This window comes from Myotis daubentonii, chromosome 12 (genome assembly GCF_963259705.1).
Source record: "Myotis daubentonii chromosome 12, mMyoDau2.1, whole genome shotgun sequence".
In the NCBI taxonomy this organism is placed as follows: Eukaryota; Metazoa; Chordata; class Mammalia; order Chiroptera; family Vespertilionidae; genus Myotis; species Myotis daubentonii.
The window spans coordinates 56,636,842-56,648,856 of NC_081851.1; the positions used below are offsets into that span (position 1 = coordinate 56,636,842).

General features: G+C 50.6%; 1 long non-coding RNA gene across 1 annotated transcript; it reads left to right on the plus strand.

Annotated features, from left to right (window-relative positions):
* The first annotated feature begins 2,637 nt into the window (after positions 1-2,637).
* Positions 2,638-7,256, plus strand: LOC132213829 (uncharacterized). Its single transcript, XR_009448074.1, has 3 exons — positions 2,638-2,762; positions 3,558-3,681; positions 6,927-7,256. It is a non-coding gene; the product is annotated as an uncharacterized LOC132213829 (long non-coding RNA).
* Positions 7,257-12,015: the final 4,759 nt, after the last annotated feature.

The following is a 12,015-nucleotide window of genomic DNA, read 5'->3' on the forward strand; positions in this document are numbered from 1 at the left end:
TATTCTGTAGGTATAAAATATGCACTAGATTTCAAAGATTAGGATGTAAAATATATACATGGATGTAATACATCCATCCATGTAATTAGGAAGTAATATATACACATATATATCTTCCACAATTTTTTTATTCATTGCATGTTGAAAGGATAATATTTTACATGTATTGGTTAAGTGATGTAGGTTAGTAACATTAATTTTGACTTTTAGAGAGGGGCTTCTAGAAGGTCTTAAATTTCATGCATTCTGCATTAGATTTCTGTGGGACCGTGGCGGACCACACCCTCCTTCCCTCCAAAGCAAACTAAAAGGAGACGGAGGGTGGCCGAGGATTTGGGAAGCAGGGAAAGGAGCACCAGGAGAAGGAAGGAACCCGACCGCCTCTAGGAAGGACATGGTGCTGACCTTCATTCAGTTATAAACGCAGCCAGCTCACACCGTGTGCCCGCACTGCCTGGTGAACTCAGTCCTCACCGTCACACCATAAAGGAAGTTCTTCATTACCTCTGTGTTACAGATGAAGAAGCCGAGGGCACAGAGAGGTGGAGTTCCCTGCCCAAGGCCACACAGCGGGTGAGTGGCAGATTCGGAGTGTTTAACCCAGGCCGCCTCTAGGGCCTGAGCTCTAAACGCCCCTGACAGACTGCTTCTAATTTTAGATTATTGCTATCAATCCAACCTCCTGTGTGTGTATCAGTGTCAGATTGAATTCCACTCTCCCCCGCTTCTAAATATTCATGACTTCACTTCCCTCTCGCCACATCTCTTGCACATCTCACATTCCTCACCCCAGCAGCTGACTGGGTCCCCAACTTCTGGTGGCCCAGCCGCACCCCACCTCCAGCCTCCCACCCCGCCACCCCCGCCTGGCCTGGCCCTGGCAGTGCAGAGCCCTCACATCACCCAGGGAAGGCCCTCTGAATGGAGGCAATGGCACTTCTTCTGAACCCCTCAAAATTAAATGTGATTTTTAAAATGGACAGCATGACTAGGAGCGTTTTGGTGGGGTGCAAGGGGGGCTGAGGGGAACAGGGGAGGGATATGCTTTACCTTACAGAGTGCTGCCGACTCAAGGATAGCGGCCTCGTCCACTTCACAGATGAGGAGACAGAGGCTGGGCCGGTGAGTGAGGACTCCCTGAGCTCTGGGCAGTGGCCTGGGGACTCCAGGTGAGAAATTGGGTGGGCAGTTTGGTGAATGGAGACGATGCTGGCGACACCACTCATTCAGGCTTATCACTTGCCAGGAGCAGTCACCCTGTCCCTGCTCACCCAAATATCTGTCCCTAAGCATCTGGCTGCCACGGCCTCCCGCCAGGGCCCCACACCTGTGTCCCCAGAGAATGAAACAGGCACACATGATACCCCCTCCGTGGGAGAGTCAGATAAGGCCAGGGATTGCTTACCAGTGGTAATTGGTGAGTACATCTGACTGGATGGGCGAGAGGCTGGCTGAGGCCCCTTCTTCCTCAGGTTCTCCTGCCCCTGCCAACGGCAGAGGAGGGTGCTGCCTGACAGGTGCACCCAGTACGGCCGAGTCTCCATAAAGGGGCGAGGGTGAGAGGCCAGGCTCAGACCCCCCAAGCAGCACTCTGCCCGGTGGTCCCAGCTCAGGCCTAACACAGGGAAGGTTTCAAGCTGGAGAAACGGGCCAGATGAGCTCCCGCTGGGTCAGAGCAGTGACTGGTTGCTTTCCAGGAACCCTGAGTGTTTGCTGAACCACGAGGTCAGGAAACCTTTGCTCATGCAGGGACAGCTAGCAGTGACTATCAGGGGACAGCAGATATAATGGCCAGATGAACGTCCCGCTAGCAGTCAGTGGAGCCAGGGACCAAGGAGTAGGGGTGGAAGAAGTTCAATCGACCAAACATGGATTGAGCACACACTATGTGCCAAGCTCTGTAACCGGGGGCAGATGTCCCATCACACATCACACACAGCAGAGCCTGGGACACACTATTACAAAAGGCACAGCACGGGGAAGGAAGGCCTATGGCTGAGGAGCTGGGATGCCCAGGTGCTGAGGTGGCATGTGAGCTGGGCCTTAGGGAACAGAGAGGATTGTTCCAGCACATGGAGTTGGGAAGGGCATGCCAGACAGAGGGAACAGCAAAGCAAAGGCAGAGAATGGGATATTCATGAAGGACATACAGAGAACAGTTGACGGAGATGAATGGGAGATAGAGCTGGAATGGGGAGGTGGGAAGAAACCTTGGGGGGCCCTGCATGTCTTAGTCAAGTTTGGGAACATGGACCATTAAAGGCTCAGAGGCAGGGGACAGTGTGGTTAAGGAGGTGGCCAGTGGCCATGTGAAGAAAGGCAGGTGGGCAGGAGGGAAGCAGTGCCCCCACCAACCTTCATAGATAGTCATTCTCCCTCAGTCAACAGCCACACTGGTTAAGCCTTAGATGTTTAAGTCACAAGGTATGTTCTTCGGTGTTCCCTGCGTTAGACCTCTTAAAGGTTCAGGATTTTGTAACGCTGGGGCACCTGAGCAGGGTGTGGGGCTCCAATAGGAAAGCTAGGATGGGCTCCATCCTCAAATAGGACCCGACTGTTCCGCCAGGAGGACGGCAGCCGGTGACCTTTGGCACTAACCATTCATACCCAATGCTTCTCTACCAGCAGCACCTAATTCCCCGGACTCCCACCCTGCCTGCCGCTGCCAGTTCTGCCAGCCAGTTCTGCTGGGCAAAGCCCAAATATGACCCATTCCCTATGAGGACCAGAAACAAAGCCGCACAGGACCTAAGAGTAAACAGGTAACGTGAGGTCTGAGCTGGTTTGGTAATGTTCCTCACAGGGCAAAACCATTCATTCTAAAGAAGGGACCCAGGATTTCACGGTTTTCTTTTATTTATTCATGTACTTACTTTAAGAAACCAAAGGTGAGTTAAATGCTATCTTCCCTCAACTGTTCAGTCAGTGGCTTTAGGAATACTTACACGTTTTAGATTCTTTGAGGGGGAAAAACAATTCTGCAGTTTGGTTGCATTAAAACTTCCCTAAGAGGGCCATTTCTCCCTGTCCCCTCCCTGCACTGAGTCCGGCCAGGGAGAGGAACTCGAAGCCTGGGGCATCTTCCCTCCACCACCAGCGGCTGGGTCCCCAGTGCCCCCCTTTCCGTTCTGTTCACCGTGAATGGCAGATTCCTCTGTCCGGGTCGGGTTTCCAATCACCATAGAAACAAACTCGAGGCAGTTTCATTAATCATTTAGAGCACGAGCAGTCTAGGTCAGTCTGATTGCAGCATATAGGGTATCATCTCCGGGCCACATGGGACTCAGTCGATTTGAATTAAAAAAGATTAAGCTGCCCTGGGCTGCCTGGCCCCGTCAGTTTAAGTTCTCATGTAACAGTGGTCTCTGGAGCCATATGGATTAGTGAGTGAAGCTATGCATTTATGTGGCAGGATTCGGTGAAACATTAGATGGCTGCAGGTGTCTGAGGGGAAGAGGACAGGGATCGCATACAGTTGTGTTTCTTTTTTTTTTTTTTTTTATACTTGTTGCTGTTCTTTTGAAACTGGAAACAATAACTCAATTTTATTTCTCCAGTGACAGTTACCACTCTTGCTGACCATGAAATGGAACATTTGTTACCCGGGGTTTATGGTTCACGACGGAGCGGTCTTCGAGGCGTGGGGATCGGCCGCATCCCATGCCTGCTCCGGGGTGGCGGGTGAGAATGCCAACAATTTTTTCCTTCTTCCTCTCCTATGTAGTGGTAAGAAATGCATGGAATAAATATCGATGACATTTTAGTTTTGCTCCCATCAAGATTTATGAGCCCCAGGAAATTGACTTAGAGGTGGCTACAAATCAATGAGACTCTGAAAGAGTTGTACGAGGATCCCTCGAAATGAACGCCCCCCCATCCCGGGGACCTGCCTTATTTATGGGCCTCTCCAGGACTTCAAAGAGGTCCGGTAACTTAGGCCAGACTGTTTTATTGCTTCATGGGGCTAAGATGTTTCAGGGGGAAGATGCGGGTTAGCGTGCGAGGGAGCCTCTCTCGGGTGGTGGGCAGAAGCTTTCTACGTAGTGAGCCATTGATCTGAAACTTGTTACACTCTGGCTTCCTACAGAATCACCCCTAAATCTTCCCAGCGACCCAGCGACGGGGCATTGTCTGCAGCCCCAGGTGCTAAGCCCAAGAGAGAAAGAACGTTTGTAGTCTCTGCTCCCCACCCCCTTTCTGGGAGCAGCTGCCTGGGACCAGCAAGGAGGCCGCTGGGCCTGGTGGCAGTCAGCTCTCGAGCTCTGTGGGGTGTCTCCAGGGGCCTGCTCTTCCCGATCGGATGTTTTGTCTCCTCTTCCTTGTGACAGTGACGGTCCTGAGTGCTTTGCTGAGAATGCCAGCAGGCAGGGACCAGCCCGAAGCCTGCATCGGTGCCTCTGCCCTCCTTTAGCAGGGGCAGCTCGGGCGGTAGATTGGGCTAGGGGTTGGAAACCGGTTCTCAGCCCGGCCATGCTTCTGCCACCTGGCCGTCACCTTGGGCAGGTCATGCTGCCTCCTGTGCCTCTGTTTCCTCACTTCTGAGATGAGAAATGGGACTGCCTCCCTCCAGGCCTGAGGTTCTGAAACCATTTCCTACGAACTGAGCACCCGACAGGTTCTAAGGGGAGACAGTCTGGCTCTAGCCTCCTGGAGGCTGTGATGGGCAGGAGAGCAGAGGAGGTGTGAGCACAGGGCTTCCTACCCAGCAGGTGGCCTCTCCTGCCTCTGAAAGCAGACAGACAGGGCTCACGGGCAGCACTCACGGCCACTCTCTCCTGCCATAGTCGCCAGCGCCTCCATGGGTGGCGGCCTTGGCTGTCTGAGCAGGCCGCACGTCTGCTGGGCAGGATCCTGGCTTCGGAATCTGATTGCACCGGCAGAGGGCTGAGCCCCCAGGAGACCCGGTCAGCAAAGCACTGCTCTGACTGACTTGATCTGTCACTGTTAACGGCCGGAGTTTGTTCAGAGAGAAGAGAGCACGGTACATAGGAAACACGGAGGCACAGTTTCCAGAAGAAGGTACCACAGAGACCCTAAACAGGCAATAGAGCAAAGTGCTTCGGCAGGTAGAGGAGGCTGCTTGCGTGGTGGGCACTTCCTGGTAGCTGTGACTTGGAGCAAACCGTTTAACCGCGAAAGCCCAGCTGCTGGAGTCACATGTCCTGGTGCTAGTCCCGTCTCTGTCACTTGCTGCTTCGTGGGGAACCCTGATCCCTCCAGAGTCCTGCTTCAAGAAGGAAGGACTTATAGGTGCAGCCGCTGGGGGTGCTGCCAACAGGGAGCCCTCAGCTCTCAGCCTCCTCCGGGGTTGCTTAGCTAAAGAGAGCGATTTGCCCAATGTCAAGCCCTCTTCCTGGGACAGCCAGTGTTCCGTGAGTGACCAGCATTGGGGTCTAAAGGCCTGTCCCCCCAGCGCTGGCTTGGGACAGCTCTGCAGGCCTATCCTAGCTCCAGCGTCCCTGGGAGCCAGCTGAGAGCTTTATTGAAACTGCATCACAGCCCAACGTTCCCTTCTGCCCAGTCCTGCTTCCATCCCCTCCCTCTCTTGCACGGGCGTTAGCCCCCAGAGCGCTCTCTGATCCATGTCCTGCCCACTAACTGCTGCTCTCCATCTCAGAGTTTGTGTCCCAGGAAACCTAAACTATGACATGCATAGATCTCTGAGCCACAGTCCTCATCCTCATCTATAAGAGGCAATGATAGCACCTCCCCCACAGCTGCACTGCAGGGTAAATGAGATGATTCCCGTCAAAGCCTTTAGCTTGCTGCCTGCCTATGGACTAGCTATGTGTCTTCCTAATGATCCAAACCCCTTATTTTGCAGATAAGCTTGACTTGATCTCGAAGAACGAAATATGAGTCCATGGAGGAGAAATGAGTGGAATGGTAGAGATGCTAGTTCTTCCTAAATATTCCCCTCTATTCTTCAATGATAATAAAAACCCTCGGTTTCATCTGGGCGCATGACCACCCAGAATTAAAACACATTTTTCAGTTCCTCTGAAAGATAGATGTGCCCGTGGGATTAAGTTGTGGCCAATACAATATATAAAAAGGGGGCATATGCAAATTTTAGAGAGTGTCTTTAAAGACAGGAAGCCTGCCCTCTCTTTGACCCCTCCTTGCTGAAATGTGGATGCCTGCTGGAGCTCCAGCAGCTACTTTGGTCCATAAAGTGTCCTTGGAAATGGCAACCAGACACAGCAGAGCAACAAAATGCAATGATCCTAAGTCACCCACACCAGCCCTGGGAAGCCAGCAGACTATCACATGAGAGAGAAACATCTCTCTGTTGCCTTGACTCTTCTGTTACGTGTGTCCAACTCTAATCCTAACCAACACAGAGGGACTTGCAAGTGGGCAAAGAGGCCATGAGCGAAAACTCAGAGGCACAAATGGGTATGGGGCATTCACAGGACAGTAAAGAGATTGGCCAGTCAATCATAAGAGGGATAATATTTTACGTTCATATTGTGCTTTGCAGTTTATAAAGCACTTGTAAATTTGTTGCCATTCCATCTGTGTAACTGTGTAAGCTAAGGCACATTTATCATCTCCATTTCACAGTTAGGAAAGTGAGGTTCAGAAAGAGAAATGATTTTTCCCAACTTCACAAAAACTAGGAAGCGGCAGAGTCAAAGCCAGAAGCCATGACTTTTGAGGCCAAAGGCTTGGTTTCCCCCACTGCCTTTGACAGTTACCTCAAGTCAATGTAGTTAACCATGCTCTTGCCTGAAACTTGTATCTAGCAAGTGTACAGTGGTTCTTGCCTGGGTTCAGCTGCTTCCAGGACAGCTTGCATCCTTTCACTTTCTTTGCTGTCATGAACTGACCACCTACAATGTAACAAACACCACGCCTTATCATGCCACTGCTTTTATGTGCACTGCTCTCTGTTCCCTCTCAAAGACGCTACTCTCTCTCAGGCCTCTCCTCCATGGAGCCTTCTCTGGGGGCCTCAGGAATGAGCTGTTCACTCACCCATTGGCCTCCATCGCCTCCTGAGGCAGCTGCCAGATGGACTCGTACAGTAAGCCTCCTAACCAGATCTGGGCTGACCCCAGAGAGAAGGATTCTGAGAACGAGTTCTGAAGAAGTCTGCTGGTTTTAGGCTAGGAAAAGGGGGTACTCGGCTTGAATTGACATGTAAGAAACTGTACTCTTTTCCTGGGGTGGCTATAACAAATGGCGATTAAACAGCAGAAATTTATTTTCTTGCAGTCCAAGATGTTAGAAGTCCAAAGTCCAGGTATTAGCATGGGGGTGGGAGGGGGGGACGGGGCGGCGGGGGGTTGCTTCCTTCGGGGTGTTCTGAGTGAGAAGCAGCTCTGTGTCCCTCCCCCCGGGATTTGTAGCGTTCTTTGGTTTGTGGAGGCATCACTCCAATCGCTGCCTCCAAATTCACATGGCGTTCTCCCAATGTCTCTGACTCTGTCTACATTTTCTCTTCTTAGAAGGACCCCAGCCATGGTATTGGGGTAGTGATTTTCAACCTTTTTCATCTTCATGGCACAGAAATTTATTTCTCACTATATATAGTTGATTTCAGAGAGGAAGGGAGAGGGAGAGAGAGATAGAAACATCAATGATGAGAGAGAATCATTGATTAGCTGCCTCATGCATGCCCCTTATCGGGGACCGAGCGAATCCAGGCAAGTGCCCTGACAGGGAATCAAACCATGACCTCCTGATTCATAAGCTGTTGCTCAACCACTGAGGCACACGAACCTGGTTCTCCTGACTCTTATAAGGACACTAATCCCATTCATGAGGTCCCCACCCTCCTGCCCTCATCTAATTGAAATCATATCCCAAAGGCCCCCCCATCTCCTAATACCATCACATGAGGGGGTAGGTTTTCAACATACATATTGGGAGGACCCAAAAAATCAGCCCATAATAGGGGTGCAGAGCAGCTCCTGAGCCCCTGGATTCTCTGCTCAGCACTGGGCCAGGGAAAGCCCTGGGTTTTTCTCCCCAGCTAGCTCATAGACTGCGAAAATTAGAAATCCTCAGGGCAGATGGGTGCGGAGTAGAGGGGGGTGGGGGGGGTCAATGGAGAAAAAACATGGTACATCTGTAATACGTTCAACAATAAAGATAAATTTTAAAAAATAAAAAAGAAGTCCTCGGAGGTCTCCCTGATGTGAAACCCCTCTCCAGCTCATTCTTGGTTACTCCCGGGGATGCAGGCTTCCTCCCTGCCCAGCAGCAACTAGGAAGCCCTTCCTCCTCCTCGTCAGCCACAGCGGGCCTCCCCGTCCCCAGCCTGGGACACACCACGCACAGCCGACCCTTTTCCACATGACACACCTCCAACACATCTCCACAGAACATGGCTTTACACGGTTTTGCCCCGGTTCCCCTGTGGGAGGGCGCTCCAGGCACCATACAGAACTCAGAACTCTAAAGACTTCGAGATGGGAGCAGGTCCTTCATGTCTGTGCCTTGGTTTCCACGTTTATGTGAAATGAGGGTACGTGAAATGAGCCAGAACCTAGCTCCTAGGGCTGATAGGAAGACTGCAGGAAATGACGATGGGAAGCCCGTAGCGCCATGCAGGGCATGCCGTGAGGGCCCCGCCCATGTCTGCTACCATTACCCTCTATGTGTGTTTTAACATTTTTTTAATGGAATCATATTGTACATTATCTTTTGTGACTTGGTTTCTTCATTCATTGGGTCGGAACGTTTCCCTACATCATGAAATATTCTTCAAAGCATTTTTAATGGCTGTCATATTTCATCCCAGGAGTTATGGTCATTTATTTAATCACTCTCAGAGGGATTTCTTCTGTAAACGACTTCTTTTAACCCAGGCTTGCAGGTCTGAGCCACCAGGGCAGGGGGTGGGGGCTCCTTCTAGGTACTGACCCTCCTGCCCCCACCATCCTGGCATCCATTACGCTCCGTCTGCCCCGCCTCCCTCCTGCCTCAGCTGGAATCAATCGCTCTCCCTTCCTGCCTGTTCCTCCTGCCCCATAACATCAATCAACCCACAAGCCACTGCAGTGTGCCCAGCCCAGTGCCGGCAACACAGGAGTGCCTGAGAGAAGGGAGGTGGGCCTGCCTGGAGGACCCTGCTCTCCATCTGGGGAAGTAAACTGTGTGCAGTGGGAAGGTGGTGCACCCAGGGAGGGGGGCCTCAGACAGGCAGAGAGGAGGGGTGTGGGAGCTGGTGTTCCCGGCCCCACTGGGAACAAGGACGAGAGGGCACTCTAGGGGGGGGGGGGTGTCAGCGGGAGCCAGGTACACCAGGACTGGCTGGGCACATGGCGTCCGGGAGGGTTGGGGAGGGGCTGTTTGGAAGGCACAGTTTGGCAGGAGCACAGCTGTGAGCCCTCGTGGGGTCGCAGTACTGCCGGGCCTGAGCTGATGGAGCTGTCCTCTGCTCCGCAGCCTGTGTTGGGCCGGACTGGGGGCCCCAGCTCGGAACTAATGCCCCCAGGGGCTAGGGGCAATCATTTCGAAATGAAGGTAATGATCCAATTAGTGGTTATCCATCAAGTTCAGTTATCTTTCCTTGGGCTGGGGAGCAGAGAAGCTGAGTAAACACGTGCCTTGGACTGTGACATAAAACCAGGCCCCCTCGTGCGGGAAAATGAGTTCAAGATGCTGGCTGAGCCGCTCTCAGGGCCTCGGGTTAGCATCTCAGTGGCCCAAAGAGGCAGGGGAGCCGCTGAGCTGAAAAGGAGCGGGGTCTCTGAGGCTGCAGCTCTGACCTGGGTCCCAGGTGCCACTGTGAGAATGGGGAGAGACCTGGGCGGCTGTGGGTCTGGAGTCACCACCACAGCCAGTGTCTGACCTGGGTCTGATCAGAGGCTTCAGTTCTGCTCAGCCCGGTCCCCCAGCCCATAGCTCTGAGCTTCCCCAAGCATCAGCCAGCTTCCCCAGCTCAGCTCCTTCTCTCTACATTTGCTGTCTACGCAATTCATTCCCACACTGGGGTGCTCTGTCTGAGCCTCCTTATTTCAATGCTAAGTTCCTCAAGACAAGAGCTTCCTGTGTCTTATCAGACAAAACTTATAGTTGGAAGACAGATTGGCCAGTCATTGAATCCAAATGTCTCATATAGAAATGAGGAAATGATGGAGAGGACATCCTGACTATGAGAGCTCTCGCTCAATAAGTGTCTTTCACTTAAGCCCGGGTACCCTCAGCTCCCCCCGAAAAGGGAACCAGCCATCACTTCAAACAACCATTCTGAACCTAGTGACCCACTGGTGAGCCTGTCCTCACGCTGCCCCTCATCCAGAAAGCTCTGAAATTCTGTTCCCATCAGGTCTGGAACTGGCCTCCCTTTTCTCTACTCCCTCCTTCCTCATGGTAGCCCCATCTGCTCAGGTTCCTGGGAGAGGGCCTTAGGGGTGTCCTGCTCTGTTATTTCCCAGTCCAATCTCACACTGGCATTTGTCCTCCACCCAGACCTGAAGTGCATAACTGCCTCAGGAAATTGCTTTGCAGAATACAAGCACATTGTTTTCCTGGTTCCCACGCTGGAACTTGCCCATCCAGTCATTGTCCATCCTCCTAGCCCCCAGGAGAAAGCCCACAAGCCCAGCATTGAGGCCTGCCCTCTTCTGGACAAGATTACAGGAATTAGGCACAGGGCTTCCCAGTTGCAAACATTTCCTAGTGGATTCATTGCTTCTGCCTTTTGGCCCAGGTGAGAGCTCAGTGACCTTAGATGGCTCTATTTTGAATGTTTTTATTGATGCCCAGGGAGTATGCCTGTAACTTGGGGTCAGCTATGAGGGTCCTTTGGGGCTGAATGGAGACTGGAGACCACACCTTCCTCTTCTAAGTTGGCGCTGGGATGTAAGCACCTGCCTTCAAGTGGCCCAGCTTTCCTTGTGCTCATCTTATATTAATCTCATTATGCAAGGGCTATTTGCATATTAATTACAATGTGTTTTAAACAGTTATCCAATTTCCTTTTCCTCAGGCCTCTCCTGTCCCCTCCCCTCTAGTCCTATGAAGGGTATAAGGTCTGTGTCTAGATGCGTTTTTTTTTTGTCCAGTTGTTCAAGTACCATTTGTCAAAAAGACTACCTGTTCCTTTGTCAAAGATGAGTTGACTGCATTTATATGGGTCTGTTACTGGGCTCTCTATTCTGTTCTATTGATCTAGTTATCTGTCCTTTTGCCAGTAACACATTGTCTTGATTACTGTAGCTTTAGTGTAAGTCTTGACATTTGGTACTATCAGTTCTCTGACTTTGTTATTCTTGGTCAATATTGTGTTGGCTATTCTAGATTTTTTGCCTCCTCATATAAACTTTAGAAGCAGTTTGTCAATATCCATAAATACTTGCTGTGATTTTGACTGGAGTTAAATCAGCTCTATAGATGAAGTTGGGAAGAACTGACATCTTGACCATATTGAGTCTTCCTATTCATGAACATGGACTATCTCTCCATTTATTTGATGTAAATTCCTTCTGTCAGTATTTGATGCATTTGATATCTTTCATCAGAGTTTTGTAGTTTTTCTCATTGCTGTACTAAAAATCATTTTACCCATTGCATTTTGTGTTTTTTATATAAATCTTGCACATATTTTGTTAGATTTATACCTAAATATTTCATTTTGGGGGCGTGCTAATCAGAGCTTCTATCTCCTTTTCTCTATTTCTACCAATGGAAAATCTACCCACTGTGGACATCAGTGGTGAATCCCAGCTCTGACACTTGTATGCTGTATGACCCAGAGCAAATGAGTTAACTCCTCTGAGCTTCAGTTTCCATATCTGTAAGATGAGAAAAATAACAAATACCTCAAAGTATTGATGTTAGGATTAGTGAGATCAAGAGAAAGCTCAAGGCCTGTTATATAGCAGGTCTTCTGCCAAGTGGTAGTGGTTATTAGTGTTGTCGTTTTAATAGTATTTCAAGTGTTACTTCTCCCACGATGCTGCTTCTCATTGCTGTATCTAAAAATCCTTTTACCAATTGCATTTTATATTTTTTTATAGAATTTTCCTCATGGTAATGATCTCAGAGGGAGCTAAGGGA